Genomic DNA, 12,825 nt, shown 5'->3' on the forward strand with positions numbered 1-12,825 from the left:
TTAAACTGTGATTTGCAGTATATAATATTTTAATCTCTACATTTGATAAACTTTGAATTTGGCATAAAAATTTAACTTGGATTCAATTAAAATAAAATGCATTTTCTATTACTTTGTTGATTAGTTAAGAGGTGGGGAATTTTCAAGAAAAAAATTTCTTTGACTTTTTTTTAGCTCTGAGTTATACATACTTGAAAAATCCTTCATTTCTAAACAGAACATGTTCTTTGGTGTTTTGGAATAAAACAATGAAATTATCTCCTGGTATAAAAAACTATGGGACACTGAACTTTTGGCTATTGTAAACATTATAATAGCAAATCTGACTTCAGCTAAAATGCTGATAATAAAGTGAGTTATCACCAACATCAGTTAGAAGCTGCTTCTACATCACAACAGAGACTTGTACGTGGTAGAAACAATTCAATTATCAAAGAGAATGCACAGAACTAGGGCAGTCAGCATCTTTAAGTATGTATATTATGATATCAAAATCTTCCATAGAGACTGGTGCATAGATAAATTCTAAACACTTTCTGTGATTACTAACACAATCTGAAGCAAGAAACAAACATTACATTGCAGATGGCATAAAGCAAAGCAGTTTCAAATATTCAGCAGAAGATGCAAACTGATCTGGTAAAGAGACTGGTTTATTGAGCATGCTGCTTAAATGTAATCACCAATTTCTTCTTGAGGAGAATTTGGAGCTTGATTGTATCTAATGTATTATATGTCACTATTTGCAATGAATGTGTAAGGTTCTAATTATAGACGTTTACTTTCATTATGCAGTACTGGAAAGAGCAGGAGATTTTGAATCAGTCAGGTTTTCTAATCCTAGTTCTCCTGCTTAATTGATTGGTAATCTTAGGAAAGTAAGATAAACTCTGTGAAACCGGATTTACCCATCTGAAAATTGGTCATGATTATTTTGTCTGTTTTGTTTACTTCTATATCCCTAACATCTAGAACAGTTCCTGGTACACATTGGGCACCTAAAAATATATTTAATTTAACACATTTAAAAAAACCCTGCTAATATTTCAATTTTACAGATAAAGTAACTGAGGCTGGGAGTAGCTAGCATCCCATTGTCATACAGCTATTAAGTGGCAGAACCAAGACTTAAACTGGGGGCTGTCTGCAATCAAACTTGTACCTTTTCCATTGAACTATATAACAATTACTACAACCTAGATACTGTATTTGATACTGGGGATATGACAGAAGTATGGGCAAGGTACTAGAAGAGCACTGAAGATGCATGGAATAACTTTTATTGGAATTGTTATAAAGAGACATCACAGGCAAAAACATCATTTGAGTAAAGTCTTAAACAAAAAGTAGTTCTTAACCTGGTGGCCAAGATAAGGGAAATTATTCCAGATCCAGAGAAGAGCATACACAAATCTAAGGAATCGTAACTCAACATTGCACATCTAGAGCATCAACAGTGCATGTTTGGAAAAGGTGAATCAGAGGAATGAGGGTTTGAATAGGGATAATTCTGCACAGATAGACAGATAGGTATTCAAGAGCCTTATATGTTGTTTGTAGGAGCTTAGATTTCATTGTGCAGAACGTGTAATGGGAGACTACTGACATATTATAAATAGACAAGTAAAATAACTAAGTTCCTCAAAAATATGAAATGGTGGTAAGCTTTCTTTAAATGTGATTATGAACTTTCACCACTCTCTCACATCATGTGTCAAATAGAATTTTTGTCTTTCTTTGGTCAGCATCTACTTATTTCCTACAATGAGCTATACAGGCTGATATATAAACAGGTTTTAATAGAATTTTGGAAAACTTATAGAGAATAGACATAAAAGTGTACTAAAGTAAGCTAAAGGTGTTTGAGACATATCTCTGAACATTCAAGCTGTAATTAAGGACAACCATGACCTTGATGCCCTCTTAGAGATAGATTCCTGGGTAAGTTTAACTACGGGTCTGTGTTTATTCTTATATTACTCTTTATGTTATTTCAAGGACAGATGAATGAATTTCGCATTGCCAATAAAAAAATACAGGCCTTCCATAGTGGATAGTTGTTCAGCTTCCTTAGCTTCAGCTCCTGAAAGCTGTACTGTATCCTAGTTTAAGAGAGGGAAATTGATACCGGATGGTGATCAGAATTGAAACTATAGGCTCTTAGGTGGAAGGTAGAGATGTACAAAATTATGGCTGACCATTTGTAATTTAATCATCTGTCCCTGTTGTTTTCTTCTTCCCATTAGATGAAACTGATTAAAGTAGCAAAAGTGCAAATTGCTTAGGTTAGTTCTCATTCAACAAATAAATAACGCAACTCTCAGTTGGGCCATTTTACTGCAGTAAAGTCATATCAAGCATTAATTCAGAGAAAGACAACCCAGTTAAAGTGTATTTCACAAATGTTATTGGAATAGATGAAAAGTAACATATGAAAAGTAACATCTGAAAAGTTGTTTTGTTTTTCTTATTTTCTAAGAACTCCAAAGAACTGAAGACAGAGAGCACCTTCATGCACCACAAGAAGCTGAAGTTGTAATAACACACTGCTGGCCAATAGGCCATACTACATTTTCTATTGCTGATGAGTTAAGTGGGGGAGTTGGTCTTCAAAGTCTTAATCATGAATCTTTGCAGAGCCATAGAATGTGAGAAATGAATGAAACAATAGAGATGTCATAGGTTTTCTCTGAATAAAAAAATTTGAAACACCAGGAAGGGGCATGACCTTTCTAAGGTTTTATTGCAAGTTAATAACAACACTGGGGATAAAATATAATATATATATATATATATACATATATATATAATACATGTGATAATTGAATGTATTTTAAAAATTTCTTAACTTCAGATTCTGCACTTTTTCTAGCATCACTACTTTGTTAAATGAAATCCACTTTAGGCGTGGAATAATTTTCTTAGTTGGCTCATGGGACTCACTCTATGCATGGGTTGGTTATATTGAGAGGCACAAGAAAGAGGCCACTGCCCTCAAATGTTTCTTCCACTGCCAATTATACTGATGTGCTTACCTCATTAGGAAATCATTTTTTGGTGTGGTATCATGGTTTTTCCTCCATGAAATACAGATTGCATATCTATTCTTCTACTCACTTAGGGTGGGTGAAGAGTGTTAATCTGTTATATATGATCTACTATTTCCTTATCTTCTTTGTCTCTTCACAAATATTGAAATGTTGGATTGAGATTATAGGCAAAGAAAGGGGGACCTAGGTTTTAAACATGGGGCTTGGGGCTGAGCGCCAATCCCAGACAGGGGAGCTGTGGGTACGGTGCCCAGCCGCTGGTGCACTGCGAGCTGCCACCACTGCTGCTACTGCAGTCATTATCGAGCAGCGGGTGGGGGTGTAGCGGATCAGGTTGCTCCACAGAGCCCGCTGCAGCTCCTGGAGCTTTCCTGGTCCTGTTCCATGGCCTACCAGGCTCCAGAGTAACTGAGAGAGCCAGCCCTGGCCCAACCCGCCCAACATGGAAACCCTCAGGCACAGGGTCACCACGACAACAGAAACAGACCCCGATTCCGAGGTGAAGAAGGCTCAGGACGAGGCCCAGCAACAGCCTGAGGCCCGCTGCTGTGACCACCCCCATGACACTCACAGGCTACGGCCATCCAGAGGCCAACTCCAAGGAAAAGCATCAGTTCCAGCAGGACACTTGGCCTGCTGAACAGATCCTAGATATGGAGGAGAAGGACTATGGTGAGGACTATGGTCTGTTAGAGAGGACCACGTCCAGGAAGTCCCAGAAATCACCCCCGAAGATTGACTAGAAGCATTAGAGTGTTATCTGCTGGGCCACTCTGCTCAGTGCTTCTGAGTTTGAGTGTGAAGTGGAGAAAAATGGGCTGGGCCAGTTGCTTTTTGACCTGGTCTGTGAGCACCTCAAACTCCTGGAGAAGGACTACTTTGGCTTGACTCTCCATCACAGGTTGGCAGCCCTGCTCCTTTGTCACACATGCCCTGTAGAGTTCTTATGCTGTGCATGCTGAGCTGGGTGACTATGATGCCAAGGAGCATGTGGGTAAATATGTCAGTGAGCTCTGCTTTGCCCCTAACCAGACCCGAGAGCTGGAGGATAAGATCATTGAGCTGCATAAGATATACAGGTGCATATACCCAGGAGTAGCTGAAATTCACTTCCTGGAGAATTCCAAGAAGCTTGACATTGGCATCATGTTGGGCACCTGTGCCAATGGCCTGCTTACCTATTGGGATTGGCTGAGAATCAACCACTTTGCCTGGCCCAAGATTCTCAAGATCTCCTACAAGAGGAGTAACTTCTATATCAAGTCTAGCCTGGGGAATATGAGCAGCTCAAGAGCACAATCTTTTTTAAGCTCCTAAACCACTTGTCAGCTAAGAGACAGTGGAAAGTCTCACTGAGCATCACATGTTCTCCTGGCTGTGTCCCCTAAGCCCTTACCAAGGGCTTCCTAGTGAAGAGCTTCAAGTTCCAGTATAGCAGGAGGACTCAGGCACAGACCTTTCAGGCCAGTGCCCTTACTGTTCAGGGTGCACTCTTCTTTGAGAATTCCTCCAGCAAATGGTACACCATGTCCCACAACCTTGAAGGAGCAGAATTCTCCTACCCAGCCTTGGTTAGTGAAAACCACAATGCAGAACCTGAAAGTGACAAGCGAGAGGAGAATGGTGAATCTGGTGGGCAGCAGTAAGAAGCTGAGAAGGGAGTGATCAGTACCATACTAAGATTAGGGATCTAAAGTTCTTAGACAAGCCAGGGGATATCCTGCTGAAGCATCAGGCCAGAATCAATGAGCTTAAGAGGATCCTGAAGGAACCCAATAGTAAACTGATTCACTGGATGGAGACTGGGAGTGGGAGCACACGCTGCCACCTTCACCCACCTCCCCTTCCCCCAAGAGCCATTAAAAACAAAGAAAGCCAATGAGCCCATTAAAACAGAAATCATGACTATCAGCAGCCTGGCCATCAGGAAGAAGATCAAGACAGGTGGTACTGGAGACCAGAGGCACCTCTGTGAACATCTCCCAGGTTGATGACAGTGCCATAAGGGGGGGAGAAGATCTTAACAACTGCTTTCTCCATGGAGACCATATCAATTACCACGGAGAACAATCTCAAGTCTGGGAAGGGGACAGCTGCCATGATCCCAGGTCCACAGATGGTGGCCATGGAAATGTGTTCTCTCTCTCTGATCATTGGGAAAGATGTCCTCACCAGCATCTATAATGCCATCATGGAAACCCTCTCAACTTCCACCACCATGCATATTATCAAAACTGTTAAAGGAATGTTTGCCAAGACAAGGATTGAGAAGTGAATCATTATTCACAGGGAAGAAGATGTTGATCAAGACCAGGCTCTGCTTTGGTCATCAAGAAGGCCAAATTACAGCATCCTGACATGCTTGTAAACACCAGAATCCTGACCTTTGTGAAGAGAGACTGGTATTTCAGCCCAAACCCAAGCTAGAGAACCATTAAGAAAGGGCTTAATTCTAGATTCTCTGATCCAACATCAATGACCCAGTTGTGACATACCATCACTGATAAGAGACAGGGGAAAAAAAGCATAGATAGATATCTAGCTAGCTAGATAGACAGGTAGATAGATATAGATGTACATACAGGAAACATTGAATCCTTGAACTGCTGCTGGAGCTGGTTGGGAAGTCAGCCACAGCAACAAGAAACATCTGAATACCTGTATTTTCCTTTGCTGACAAATTGAAGAACTGGTGGGATTTTCCAGAAAAAAAAATAAATCAACAACAACCCATCACAGCCTTCTTCCCCTGCTGAATGACAAAAGTAAGCCAGATCATTATGATTGTAGAAGTACGAAGTGACTCTGATTCTGCCTGTCATCTTTAGTGGACAAACATTCCTTTCATTCTTCTACAGTATCTGTTGCCCACTTGAATGCAAAGGAAAACACTTTTGAGGTAATGCAGGAGAAGTCATAGCAGCAAGATACTGACAGTCAAATCTTTTCCAAGAAAGAAAGAAAATTCCCTACAAAGAAAGGAGGAGGAACACTGGATTATTATTTTGGGTGTCGTGACACTGGGCTGCAAAGTCCACCTTCCTTTCTTCCACCTCTCCTCATCCTCGACGGTTGGGTTCTATCTTGTTGTCATCCTCTGTCTCAGCTCCCTTATTACCCTCCCCCAGCCATACCCTGCACCCTCTGTGTCCCAGTGCTGTTGAGGGACACTGAAAATGACTTTCATGTGAAACAAGAAAAAAGAAAAGAAAAGAAAGCAAGAACAGAAAACCAAGCCACAAGGAAGGAAGTTGAAATTGTTAGTTTATGGTTTCTCATTATGAAGGTTCAGATTGTAGGAAATTTGTATGGATATGTTTTTAAGTTATGTATATTACATATAACAGAAAACAAGTATTAAAATAAACAATGCTGGTAAGTAAAGCAAACAAACAAGCAAACCATGGGGCTTAATTTCCGTAGCTACCTGTTGGACACCATCTGCATATAAAACCAACTCTTGCTCGCTATTCTTCCTGCATATACTCTGTCCTCTTTTAATCCATATTTCATATAGTAACCAGGGTTTTCCTTCTAAAGGGCATATTTGATCTTGTCATTCTTGTCTTAAACTCTTCAGTGGATTTCTATATTTTAAAGGTAATGATCTAAATCTTTAACATAGCCTAAAATGTCCAACACAATGACTTCATTCCACTTGTCCAGCCCTATTACTGTAAACTCCACCACTCCCCACCTTAATGCAACAATACTGGTCTTACTTTAATTACTTACATGGACTTTATTTTATCTTTAGCATCACTTTCTTATCCCTAAGTTTTTATACCTACTTTTCCCTCCTCCTAAAACATTCCTCCCACACACTTTTCTTCTCCTCATTAACTCTTACTCACCTTTTAAGTCTCAGTGTAGAAATAACTCCCTTGGGAAGATACATCTTAAATCTCTACGTTAGGTGCTTCTTGTAACATGTTCCAAATAGCATATTGTGTTTCTGTTTTCCTAACACTTGTCAGAATTATTTCATTTCTATTTTCTCCACGAATTAGGTAGAATAATGGCTCTCCCAAAGATGTCTATCTACATCTTTACACTTTAATCCCCAGAATTTAGGGGTTAAACATAGCAAAAGGAAATTTGCAGATGTGATCAAAGTTATGAACCTTTAAATAGGGAGATTATTTTGAATTACCCAGATGGGCCCAATATAATCACATGCTTTCTGATAGGGAAGCTTTCCCTACTGACATCAGAGAGCTGTGGTAGAAGAGGAAGCAGGAGGGATTCAAAGCATGAGAGAGAGTTGATCTACTATTGTTGGCTTTGAAAATGGAGTGAGGAAGCCATGAGTCAAGGAATTTGGGTAGCTTCTAGAAGCTAGGAATGCCCTTTAGTTGACAGCCAGCAAGGAAATGTGGTCCTCAGTAAAACAAGAAACTGAATTCTGCCAAGAACCTGAATGAGCAAGTAATGTATTCTTCCTTACAGTCCCCAGAAGTGAACACAACACTTATAAGACCTTCATTTTGACACTGTGAGTCTAAGGTGAGAGACCAATTGATTATGCTGTACCCAGACTTCTCTAACCTACAGAATTGTGAGATAATAAATTAAAGTTGTTTTAAACCATCAAGTTTGTGATCATTTTGTAATAGTAACATTAGAAAACTAATATACACCAATAAATTGAAAATTTCAGGAAAACAGGAAATGTATCTGTATTTTTTTCTCTATATATCTTCAGCATGTGCATGGCAGAAAGGAGTTACTAAATCTAAATTTTTCTAACTCAAGAGAATCAAATAAAATACAGGTAAACTTCTTAGATTTTACTTGAAGACAGGCATCTTCTAGAAGAAGAAGGAACAACGCATCAAAGGGAGCTAGGGAAGTTCCATAACTCAGTGTTGTTATTATGTACATGACTACACGCAGTGCCAACTCCTGTAGCTGGCTTTTTCTTCATTTAAAAAATTTATTGTATAATATAACATATATACAAACTGAGGAAAGAAAAAAAAGCAATAGTTTTCAAAGCACTCTTCAACAAGTAGTTACAGGATAGATCCCAGAGTTTGTCATGGGCTACCATGTGATCCTCTCAGATTTTTCCTTCTAGTTGCTGCAGAATATAAGAGGCTAGAAGGAATAAATATTTTTTATCACTACAATTGACTTTCTTTTTTGTGAAAACTAACATATATCAAAAAACAACAATTAACTTCAAATCACAGCACAATAATTAGTTGTTCAACAGATTTCAATATGATTTCAGTATGGTATGGGTTACAGTGCCACAATTTTAGGTTTTTACCTCTAGCTCTGTAAGATAATGGAGACTAAAAGCACTATCAGTTTAATGATTCAGCAATCATACTCATTTGTTAAACCCTATGTTCTCTGTATAACTCCACCATAACCTTTGATCTTTCTATTCCACTCTTTAGGGGTATTTGGGCAATGGCCATTCTAACTTTTTCATGGTGGAAGGGGCTGTCAATAATATGGGGTTGGGAAATGGAACTAGCTTATTCTCTGGAGAGGCAGGGCCCTCTATGTTTCTAATTATCTGGTCTAGGGATCTATCTGGAGGTTGTATGTTCCTGGATAGTTGTGCTAGTGCATGGAAACTTTGTAGAATCTTATATATTGCCTTAGGTGTTCTTTAGGATTGGCTAGAATAGTTTTGGCTGGGGTTTGGCAAGCTATGATAGGTAGTCATGTCTAACTGAAGCTTGCATAAGAGAAACCTCCAGATTAACCTCTCACCTTTATTTGAACTCTCTCAGCCACTGATACCTTATTTGTTACACTTCATTTCCCCCTTTTGGTCAAGATGACATTGTTAATTCCATGGTGCCAGGGTTGGACTAATCCCTGGGAGTCATCTCCCACACTGCCAAGGAGATGTTCACCCCTGGATGTCATGTCCCACATAGCGGGGAGGGCAATGATTTCACCTGCAGAGTTGGGCTTAGAGAGAGTGAAGCCACATCTGAGGAACAAAAGAGGTCTTCAAGAAGTAACTCTTAGGCATACCTACAGGTAAGTTAAGCTTCTTCATCTTGTAACTGGCTTTATTTAGAGGAGGTGACATGCATATATTCTGCAACTGAAAAGATGTTCCTCATAATACCTGTGATATTAAGAAGCACTGTAACTCTGTTGCTTGAATCCACAGAAAATTCTGGTTATCTGGGCAGTGCAATACAAGTGTTTAATATAACAGTTTCTCAAATTCCAGTTTGTTTTCAATAATGATTTGACTTTGTTTAATGTTTTTTAGTTGCACATGTAAAGACATCAGTTACAAATCAAAACACCCTGATAAATGCCTTGAATCATTAGCTTCAATGTCTCTACAGACAACGCAATCATACAAATAAATTTCCAAAGCCTGTTCCACTTGCCCAGAAAAGTAAAATAAAATATGCTTTAAATGTATTCAGTGATCCTATACTCAAATTATTCATTTGTACTATGTTCTGTTCAAGAAAAGGAAAACTGTCACCCTGTCATTTTAGAATTTTACACTAGGCTTGTCAACTGTTGAACTGAATTACCATTGACATGCAGAGAAATGGCCCTTGTCAAATGTAAAAGGCATCTGTGACAATAAAGTAGAATAGGTTGGCTTTTCAACTCTGGTCACACCGTATTTGAATAACATGTTTATGGCATGAAAACATGGCCTTGACTCAGTTCATTTAAGGCAGCAAAGCAAAGCCAATAAGAAGCACAAAGAAACTCTGATTTTTTGCTATATGCATAACTTATGCCTAGGTATGAAAAATAGTACAGTAAAAAAATTCCTCATACTGTTATCTTGAAATAAGGAGGAGGAAGGGTTAAAGCACAGCAGGAAAGAGTTTGATCTTCCAGGTCCTTGAGTATGCGGCTGGATGAGGTGTATTATGCACAGCATAAATAAGTCTTGTCTTTTAGTAACACATGTTCCAGTGACAATTTTAAGGAGTGCTAAGTTGGTGAAGAGTGTGCTGGTTGAGTTATTTTAATGCTGCTCTTCAGGTATCCCAGGGGCTGGACAATTTACGAACAGATAAAGCAGACAAATCTGTAATGCAAATTAGTTACATTTGTAACTCAACAACAGAGGCAGTTCAGCAAACATTTATTAAGTGCCGAATGTGTCACAACTACTGTGTTAGGTTTTACCCAGGATACCTGAGATGTCTGAAACAGAGACCCTTTCCCCTCTCAAGAGGCTCCCTGTCTAATGGGGAGATAGATACAAACACAAAACCTTTATGCTGACACAGACTAAGCTAAGAGTGGAGCAGAAGCACAAAAGACATTTTTAGTATAAATAATTGAAACATTAAGAAAAGTTTCATGGAGGAGTTGAAAACTTAGCAGAATCTTGAAGAACAGGTATGTATTTATAAAAACACATTGGAGGGGTGCAAGGGTAGTTCAGTGGTAGAATTCTTGCCTACCATGCAGGAGACTCAGGTTGGATTTCTGGTCCATGCACTTCCCAAAATCAAGCAAGTATGCAAAACAAACAAAAATTCAACAAATGGTGCTGCAATAACTGGATACTCAGAAAAATAATGAAATGTGACCCTATCATACAGCATACAAAAAATTAAGAAGTAAAGAAGGTACAGACAAAATTTGTAAAGATTGTCTCAAAATTAATAATTCAGAATTTGAGGTGTTGAAACAAAGATTACATTCTGCTTTTAAGCCTTGGTCCTACTGACTATCTCTCAATTGCATCTCTAATAACACCATAGTCATTTTCAGGGAAGACAGCAGAAGGTCTTAGATTCTTCATCCTTAAATTCCAGAATTACCCCAGAAATTAAGTTGGAGCGAGGTCTTTAAAGACTGAGGAGAACAATAATTTCCTAACTTAGTGAAACTATATAGGAACAGAAAGAGAAACCATCTCAGAAAAAAATGAGGTTTATTCTACTGCTGCATGAGATATTATCAGTCACCAATCATTATGTGTTTGATTTACATCATTCCTCAGTTTTATGTACATCAGTGCTTTTGGACAATATTTGATAACCACATATAAGATATGAAAGAGGCTCAGAGAGATTAAATCACTTGCATACATCACACAATTAGAAAATGATGGCTCTTCTGGGATGAGTCCAAACCCTCTTTTTCTCTGTTACTTATAACTGCTTTTTCATGCTGTGGAGTAGATGCTGAGTAGCTTTCCTTAATTAGGAAATCAGGTCAAATAAAACAAAATATCTTGAATCTCATTTTTAAGTTTTCCTTCCTCCCCCATCTAGTACATGATTGCTTGCAATACCATACATTCCTATGTGGGTCTGAAATTGCTCATTCAGTCATATTTGGCTGGGAGTTTTTTGACACCTGTAAACCAGGCCTGGGATGGTCATAAATATTTGAGGAACCTATTTAAACAAGACATCTTTTAGAAAAAGTATCATGTCATTCAGAATTACTCAAGAATCAGGTCTAACACACTATAAAGTAATTCACAATGTACACATTTGGAGGTCTACATAAACCCCAAGATAAAATCTACCATATGCACTTTAAAAATATACCCTCAACTTTTTTTTCCTTTTCCCTTTGGGTTTAAACTACTGGCATAATGAACACCACAGAGTTATAACTGGCAAATGCAAAAACCAAGTAAATTGCATTTTTTCAATGGGGGCAATTTATTAAAATATTTTAAAGATCAACAACTACAGGAGGGGACCTAGAGTCCAGGGACACAGTGTGTGTGTGTGTGGTAGTGTTAAAAAAAATGCATTGTCCTGGTAATCTTAGTCCTAGCTCTATCAACGACTTTCTGGGTGACTTTGGCAAGTCTATTACCCAACCTGACATTACACCCTCATTTATACAACTGAAAGTTGAGATTAAATTATCATTGATATCACTTCCATTTCTGATATATATGGGTTCTAGAAATATTGAATACAAAGTGGGAAAAAAGGCTATAAAATGTAAAGGGAATAAAGGCGGAAGAGGATTAAAGAGATCCTTTTGAGAACTTTACTTTCTCTCTTGGAATTCAAAAGCTTAATTAGCAGTGCCTAGAGTAAGATTCAAAATACACAATAACTGCAAAGGAAAGGATCATATCAGAGTGAATATTATTTTTAGGACTAGAGTAAGGTCTTGGCAACCACCAGGTATGCAAGGTAATAAGCTTTTCATTGTTGAGTTGAGGGGAATTTTGTGGATACCCTGAAGAGGATAACTACAAGTAGAGGGTTTTACTTGAGATGCTCAGAGCACCAGATCTTTAACATCAAATTTAGAGATCTTTCTGAATTTTAACAACTGGTGTACCCATGTTGCTACATATAAACTGAATATTAGCCATTCTCATGGCCAAAATTGGAGGATTTCCTTACACTCTATCCCTTGAAGAAGTCAGTGCTAAGAAGGAAAACCAAACCCTTCTTCTAATCTAGTCTCTCACATTTTCTCCCAAATCATCATATTCTCATTAACAATGTTACTATGCAATTCTTATTTTCCATAACATTCTTAATTGCACTTTTTGTCTCTACTGCACTTAAGAATATTTGCTTTCATCTTAGTTTTAGAAGTGATTCACCTTCTAAACATACTCTTACATAGAATCTGCTTTCTTCCAGGGTCTTCTTATCTGTTCTGAGGTCAGCTAGTTGTTGTCAAGGTCTGGAGCACAGTGATCATCCAGGATTGTTCTTCAATTAATTGCTGTGAAAATCTCTCTCCCTGGATCTCAGATCTCTGTTTTACTTGGTTCTTCCCCTTATTTGTTGGAATAAGCTGAAGTTACTTCCTCAAAAATGGTCCATTC

General features: G+C 38.4%; 1 pseudogene; it reads left to right on the plus strand.

Moving 5' to 3' along the window:
* Window positions 1-3,528: 3,528 nt before the first annotated feature.
* On the plus strand, window positions 3,529-5,477 carry LOC143671913 (band 4.1-like protein 1 pseudogene; annotated as a pseudogene).
* The last annotated feature ends 7,348 nt before the right edge of the window (window positions 5,478-12,825 follow it).

Source organism: Tamandua tetradactyla, chromosome X (assembly GCF_023851605.1).
Source record: "Tamandua tetradactyla isolate mTamTet1 chromosome X, mTamTet1.pri, whole genome shotgun sequence".
NCBI lineage: Eukaryota > Metazoa > Chordata > Mammalia > Pilosa > Myrmecophagidae > Tamandua > Tamandua tetradactyla.